At 41.0% G+C, this 8,495-nt stretch overlaps 1 non-coding gene across 1 annotated transcript; it reads right to left on the reverse strand.

The window, feature by feature from the left end:
* Positions 1-316: 316 nt before the first annotated feature.
* On the reverse strand, positions 317-391 carry Trnas-cga (transfer RNA serine (anticodon CGA)). The gene has a single exon. It is a non-coding gene; the product is annotated as a tRNA-Ser (tRNA).
* Between the last annotated feature and the right edge of the window lie 8,104 nt (positions 392-8,495).

Raw genomic sequence — 8,495 nt, forward strand, 5'->3', positions numbered from 1 at the left:
TTTCAAACATGAAATAGGTCATTTTAAAATCAACATGAAAAACAAAAATTCCAAAAGTAACTAACACAAAATTATGCTTACCGAAGAAAGAAAATGTATCGTGCTACGCACCCTCCTCCCGCCCTGTGGTGCAACTGATGTCCCTCTCTCCATAAATGTACTCAATGGGACCATAATGTTGCAACCACACACACGTTTACCTGCTGTGAGGAAAAAACGAGTTAGCACATTTCAAACATGAATAAGGTCCAGAATGAGATTTTCACTCTGCAGCGGAGTGTGCGCTGATATGAAACTTCCCGGCAGATTAAAACTGTGTTCCCGACCGAGACTCGAACTCGGGACCTTTGCCTTTCGCGGGCAAGTGCTCTACCAACTGAGCTACCGAAGCACGACTCACGCCCGGTGCTCACAGCTTTACTTCTGCCAGTACCTCGTCTCCTACCTTCCAAACTTTACAGAAGCTCTCCTGCGAACCTTGCAGAACTAGCACTCCTGAAAGAAAGGATATTGCGGAGACATGGCTTAGCCACAGCCTGGGGGATGTTTCCAGAATGAGATTTTCACTCTGCAGCGGAGTGTGCGCTGATATGAAACTTCCTGGCAGATTAAAACTGTGTGCCCAACCGAGACTCGAACTCGGGACCTTTGCCTTTCGCGGGCAAGTGCTCTACCAACTGAGCTACCGAAGCACGACTCACGCCCGGTGCTCACAGCTTTACTTCTGCCAGTACCTCGTCTCCTACCTTCCAAACTTTACAGAAGCTCTCCTGCGAACCTTGCAGAACTAGCACTCCTGAAAGAAAGGATATTGCGGAGACATGGCTTAGCCACAGCCTGGGGGATGTTTCCAGAATGAGATTTTCACTCTGCAGCGGAGTGTGCGCTGGTTCGCAGGAGAGCTTCTGTAAAGTTTGGAAGGTAGGAGACGAGGTACTGGCAGAAGTAAAGCTGTGATCACAGGGCGTGAGTCGTGCTTCGGTAGCTCAGTTGGTAGAGCACTTGCCCGCGAAAGGCAAAGGTCCCGAGTTCGAGTCTCGGTCGGGCACACAGTTTTAATCTGCCAGGAAGTTTCATGAATAAGGTCATTTTAAAATCAACATGAAAAACCAAAATTCCAAAATTATCAAACACAAAAAAATGCTTACCGAAGAAAGAAAATGTATCGTGCTAGGCACCCTCCTCCCGCCCTGTGGTGCAACTGATGTCCCTCTCTCCAAAAATGTACTCAATGGGATCAAAATGTTGCAACCACACACACGTTGACCTGCTGTGAGGAAAAAACGAGTTAGTACATTTCAAAGATGAAAATGGTCTTCTAAAATCAACATGAAAAACCAAAATTCCAGAAGTATCAAACACAAAATTATGCTTACCGAAGTAAGAAAATGTATCGTGCTAGGCACCCTCCTCCCGCCCTGTTGTGCAACTGATGTCCCTCTCTCCAAAAATGTACTCAATGGGATCATATTGTTGCAACCACACACACGTTGACCTGCTGTGAGGAAAAAACGAGTTAGCACATTTTAAACATGAAAAAGGTCATTTTAAAATCAACATGAAAAACCAAAATTCCAAAAGTATCAAACACAAAAAAATGCTTACCGAAGAAAGAAAATGTATCGTGCTGGGCACCCTCCTCCCGCCCTGTGGTGCAAGTGATGTCCCTCTCTCCAAAAATGTACTCAATGGGACCGTAATGTTGCAACCACACACACGTTGACCTGCTGTAAGGAAAATACGAGTTAGTATATTTCAAACATGAAAAATGTCATTTTAAAATCAACATGAAAAACCAAAATTCCAAAAGTATCAAACACAAAGAAATGCTTACCGAAGAAAGAAAATGTATCGAGCTAGGCACCCTCCTCCCGCCCTGTGGTGCAAGTGATGTCCCTCTCTCCAAAAATGTACTCAATGGGACCATAATGTTGCAACCACACACACGTTGACCTGCTGTGAGGAAAAAACGAGTTAGCACATTTCAAACATGAAAAAGGTCATTTTAAAATCAACATGAAAAACCAAAATCCCAAAAGTATCAAACACCAAAAATGCTTACCGAAGAAAGAAAATGTATCGTGCTAGGCACCCTCCTCCCACACTGTGGTGCAACTGATGTCCCTCTCTCCAAAAATGTACTCAATGGGACCATAATGTTGCAACCACACACACGTTGACCTGCTGTGAGGAAAAAACGAGTTAGTACATTTCAAACATGAGAAAGGTCATTTTAAAATCAGCACGAAAAACCAAAATTCCAAAAGTATCAAACACAAAAAAATGCTTACCGAAGAAAGAAAATGTATCGTGCTAGGCACCCTCCTCCCGCCCTGTGGTGCAAGTGATGTCCCTCTCTCCAAAAATGTACTCAATGGGACCATAATGTTGCAACCACACACACGTTGACCTGCTGTGATGAAAAAACGAGTTAGTACATTCCAAACATGAAAAAGGTCTTTTCAAATCAACATGGAAAACCAAAATTCCAAAAGTATCAAACACAAAGAAATGCTTACCGAAGAAAGAAAATGTATCGTGCTAGGCACCCTCCTCCCGCCCTGTGGTGCAAGTGATGTCCCTCTCTCCAAAAATGTACTCAATGGGACCGTAATGTTGCAACCACACACACGTTGACCTGCTGTAAGGAAAATACGAGTTAGTACGTTTCAAACATGAGAAAGGGCATTTTAAAATCAGCACGAAAAACCAAAATTCCAAAAGTATCAAACACAAAAAAATGTTTACCGAAGAAAGAAAATGTATCGTGCTAGGCACCCTCCTCCCGCCCTGTGGTGCAAGTGATGTCCCTCTCTCCAAAAATGTACTCAATGGGACCATAATGTTGCAACCACACACACGTTGATCTGCTGTGAGGAAAAAACGAGTTAGTACATTTCAAACATGAAAATGGTCATTTTAAAATCAACATGAAAAACCAAAATTCCAGAAGTATCAAACACAAAATTATGCTTACCGAAGAAAGAAAATGTATCGTGCTAGGCACCCTCCTCCCACACTGTGGTGCAACTGATGTCCCTCTCTCCAAAAATGTACTCAATGGGACCATAATGTTGCAACTACACACACGTTGACCTGCTGTGAGGAAAAAACGAGTTAGTACATTTCAAACATGAGAAAGGTCATTTTAAAATCAGCACGAAAAACCAAAATTCCAAAAGTATCAAACACAAAAAAATGCTTACCGAAGAAAGAAAATGTATCGTGCTAGGCACCCTCCTCCCGCCCTGTGGTGCAAGTGATGTCCCTCTCTCCAAAAATGTACTCAATGGGACCATAAATTTGCAACCACACACACGTTGACCTGCTGTAAGGAAAATACGAGTTAGTATATTTCAAACATGAAAAAGGTCATTTTAAAATCAACATGAAAAACCAAAATTCCAAAAGTATCAATCACAAAGAAATGCTTACCGAAGAAAGAAAATGTATCGAGCTAGGCACCCTCCTCCCGCCCTGTGGTGCAAGTGATGTCCCTCTCTCCAAAAATGTACTCAATGGGACCATAATGTTGCAACCACACACACATTGACCTTCTGTGCGGAAAAAATGAGTTAGCACATTTCAAACATGAAAAAGGTCATTTTAAAATCAACATGAAAAACCAAAATTCCAAAAGTATCAAACACAAAAAAATGCTTACCGAAGAAAGAAAATGTATCGTGCTAGGCACCCTCCTCCCACACTGTGGTGCAACTGATGTCCCTCTCTCCAAAAATGTACTCAATGGGACCATAATGTTGCAACCACACACACGTTAACCTGCTGTGAGGAAAAAACGAGTTAGTACATTTCAAACATGAGAAAGGTCATTTTAAAATCAGCACGAAAAACCAAAATTCCAAAAGTATCAAACACAAAAAAATGCTTACCGAAGAAAGAAAATGTATCGTGCTAGGCACCCTCCTCCCACACTGTGGTGCAACTGATGTCCCTCTCTCCAAAAATGTACTCAATGGGACCATAATGTTGCAACCACACACACGTTGACCTGCTGTGAGGAAAAAACGAGTTAGTACATTTCAAACATGAGAAAGATCATTTTAAAATCAGCACGAAAAACCAAAATTCCAAAAGTATCAAACACAAAAAAATGCTTACCGAAGAAAGAAAATGTATCGTGCTAGGCACCCTCCTCCCGCCCTGTGGTGCAAGTGATGTCCCTCTCTCCAAAAATGTACTCAATGGGACCATAATGTTGCAACCACACACACGTTGACCTGCTGTGATGAAAAAACGAGTTAGTACATTCCAAACATGAAATAAGTCTTTTCAAATCAACATGGAAAACCAAAATTCCAAAAGTATCAAACACAAAGAAATGCTTACCGAAGAAAGAAAATGTATCGTGCTAGGCACCCTCCTCCCGCCCTGTGGTGCAAGTGATGTCCCTCTCTCCAAAAATGTACTCAATGGGACCGTAATGTTGCAACCACACACACGTTGACCTGCTGTAAGGAAAATACGAGTTAGTACATTTCAAACATGAGAAAGGTCATTTTAAAATCAGCACGAAAAACCAAAATTCCAAAAGTATCAAACACAAAAAAATGTTTACCGAAGAAAGAAAATGTATCGTGCTAGGCACCCTCCTCCCGCCCTGTGGTGCAAGTGATGTCCCTCTCTCCAAAAATGTACTGAATGGGACCATAATGTTGCAACCACACACACGTTGATCTGCTGTGAGGAAAAAACGAGTTAGTACATTTCAAACATGAAAATGGTCATTTTTAAATCAACATGAAAAACCAAAATTCCAAAAGTATCAAACACAAAATTATGCTTACCGAAGAAAGAAAATGTATCGTGCTAGGCACCCTCCTCCCACACTGTGGTGCAACTGATGTCCCTCTCTCCAAAAATGTACTCAATGGGACCATAATGTTGCAACCACACACACGTTGACCTGCTGTGAGGAAAAAACGAGTTAGTACATTTCAAAAATGAGAAAGGTCATTTTAAAATCAGCAAGAAAAACCAAAATTCCAAAAGTATCAAACACAAAAAAATGCTTACCGAAGAAAGAATATGTATCGTGCTAGGAACCCTCCTCCCGCCCAGTGGTGCAAGTGATGTCCCTCTCTCCAAAAATGTACTCAATGGGTCCATAAATTTGCAACCACACACACGTTGACCTGCTGTGAGGAAAAAACGAGTAAGTACATTTCAAACATGAGAAAGGTCATTTTAAAATCAGCACGAAAAACCAAAATTCCAAAAGTATCAAACACAAAAAAATGCTTACCGAAGAAAGAAAATGTATCGTGCTAGGCACCCTCCTCCCGCCCTGTGGTGCAAGTGATGTCCCTCTCTCCAAAAATGTACTCAATGGGACCGTAATGTTGCAACCACACACACGTTGACCTCCTGTGAGGAAAAAACGAGTTAGTATATTTCAAACATGAAAAAGGTCATTTTAAAATCAACATGAAAAACAAAAATTCCAAAAGTATCAAACACAAAATAATGCTTACCGAAGAAAGAAAATGTATCGTGCTAGGCACCCTCCTCCCGCCCTTTGGAGCAACTGATGTCCCTCTCTCCAAAAATGTACTCAATGGGACCATAATGTTGCAACCACACACACGTTGACCTGCTGTGAGGAAAAAACGAGTTAGTACATTTCAAACATGTGAAAGGTCATCTTAAAATCAGCACGAAAAACCAGAATTCCAAAAGTATCAAACACAAAAAAATGCTTACCGAAGAAAGAAATTGTATCGTGCTAGGCACCCTCCTCCCGCCCTGTGGTGCAAGTGATGTCCGTCTCTCCAAAAATGTACTCAATGGGACCATAATGTTGAAACCACACACACGTTGAACTGCTGTGTGGAAAAAAAAGTCAGTACATTTCAAACATGAAAAAGGTCATTTTAAAATCAACACGAAAAACAGAAATTCCAAAAGTATCAAACACAAAAAAATGCTTACCCAAGAAAGAAAATGTATGGTGCTAGGCACCCTCCTCAGACCCTGTGGTGCAACTGATGTCCCTCTCTCCAAAAATGTACTCAATGGGACCATAATGTTGCAACCACACACACGTTGACCTGCTGCGAGGAAAAAACGAGTTAGTACATTCCAAACATGAAAAAGGTCATTTTAAAATCAACATGAAAAACCAAAATTCCAAAAGTACAAACGCAAAAAAATGCTTACCGAAGAAAGAAAATGTATAATGCTAGGAACCCTCCTCCCGCCCTGTGGTGCAAGTGATGTCCCTCTCTCCAAAAATGTACTCAATGGGACCATAATGTTGCAACCACACACACATTGACCTTCTGTGCGGAAAAAATGAGTTAGCACATTTCAAACATGAAAAAGGTCATTTTAAAATCAACATGAAAAACCAAAATTCCAAAAGTATCAAACACAAAGAAATGCTTACCGAAGAAAGAAAATGTATCGTGCTAGGCACCCTCCTCCCGCCCTGTGGTGCAAGTGATGTCCCTCTCTCCAAAAATGTACTCAATGGGACCGTAATGTTGCAACCACACACACGTTGACCTGCTGTAAGGAAAATACGAGTTAGTACGTTTCAAACATGAGAAAGGGCATTTTAAAATCAGCACGAAAAACCAAAATTCCAAAAGTATCAAACACAAAAAAATGTTTACCGAAGAAAGAAAATGTATCGTGCTAGGCACCCTCCTCCCGCCCTGTGGTGCAAGTGATGTCCCTCTCTCCAAAAATGTACTCAATGGGACCATAATGTTGCAACCACACACACGTTGATCTGCTGTGAGGAAAAAACGAGTTAGTACATTTCAAACATGAAAATGGTCATTTTTAAATCAACATGAAAAACCAAAATTCCAAAAGTATCAAACACAAAATTATGCTTACCGAAGAAAGAAAATGTATCGTGCTAGGCACCCTCCTCCCACACTGTGGTGCAACTGATGTCCCTCTCTCCAAAAATGTACTCAATGGGACCATAATGTTGCAACCACACACACGTTGACCTGCTGTGAGGAAAAAACGAGTTAGTACATTTCAAAAATGAGAAAGGTCATTTTAAAATCAGCAAGAAAAACCAAAATTCCAAAAGTATCAAACACAAAAAAATGCTTACCGAAGAAAGAATATGTATCGTGCTAGGAACCCTCCTCCCGCCCAGTGGTGCAAGTGATGTCCCTCTCTCCAAAAATGTACTCAATGGGTCCATAAATTTGCAACCACACACACGTTGACCTGCTGTGAGGAAAAAACGAGTAAGTACATTTCAAACATGAGAAAGGTCATTTTAAAATCAGCACGAAAAACCAAAATTCCAAAAGTATCAAACACAAAAAAATGCTTACCGAAGAAAGAAAATGTATCGTGCTAGGCACCCTCCTCCCGCCCTGTGGTGCAAGTGATGTCCCTCTCTCCAAAAATGTACTCAATGGGACCGTAATGTTGCAACCACACACACGTTGACCTCCTGTGAGGAAAAAACGAGTTAGTATATTTCAAACATGAAAAAGGTCATTTTAAAATCAACATGAAAAACAAAAATTCCAAAAGTATCAAACACAAAATAATGCTTACCGAAGAAAGAAAATGTATCGTGCTAGGCACCCTCCTCCCGCCCTTTGGAGCAACTGATGTCCCTCTCTCCAAAAATGTACTCAATGGGACCATAATGTTGCAACCACACACACGTTGACCTGCTGTGAGGAAAAAACGAGTTAGTACATTACAAACATGTGAAAGGTCATCTTAAAATCAGCACGAAAAACCAGAATTCCAAAAGTATCAAACACAAAAAAATGCTTACCGAAGAAAGAAATTGTATCGTGCTAGGCACCCTCCTCCCGCCCTGTGGTGCAAGTGATGTCCGTCTCTCCAAAAATGTACTCAATGGGACCATAATGTTGAAACCACACACACGTTGAACTGCTGTGTGGAAAAAAAAGTCAGTACATTTCAAACATGAAAAAGGTCATTTTAAAATCAACACGAAAAACAGAAATTCCAAAAGTATCAAACACAAAAAAATGCTTACCCAAGAAAGAAAATGTATGGTGCTAGGCACCCTCCTCAGACCCTGTGGTGCAACTGATGTCCCTCTCTCCAAAAATGTACTCAATGGGACCATAATGTTGCAACCACACACACGTTGACCTGCTGCGAGGAAAAAACGAGTTAGTACATTCCAAACATGAAAAAGGTCATTTTAAAATCAACATGAAAAACCAAAATTCCAAAAGTACAAACGCAAAAAAATGCTTACCGAAGAAAGAAAATGTATAATGCTAGGAACCCTCCTCCCGCCCTGTGGTGCAAGTGATGTCCCTCTCTCCAAAAATGTACTCAATGGGACCATAATGTTGCAACCACACACACATTGACCTTCTGTGCGGAAAAAATGAGTTAGCACATTTCAAACATGAAAAAGGTCATTTTAAAATCAACATGAAAAACCAAAATTCCAAAAGTATCAAACACAAAGAAATGCTTACCGAAGAAAGAAAATGTATCGTGCTAGG

Source organism: Schistocerca cancellata, unplaced genomic scaffold (genome assembly GCF_023864275.1).
Source record: "Schistocerca cancellata isolate TAMUIC-IGC-003103 unplaced genomic scaffold, iqSchCanc2.1 HiC_scaffold_1077, whole genome shotgun sequence".
NCBI classification, from domain to species: Eukaryota; Metazoa; Arthropoda; class Insecta; order Orthoptera; family Acrididae; genus Schistocerca; species Schistocerca cancellata.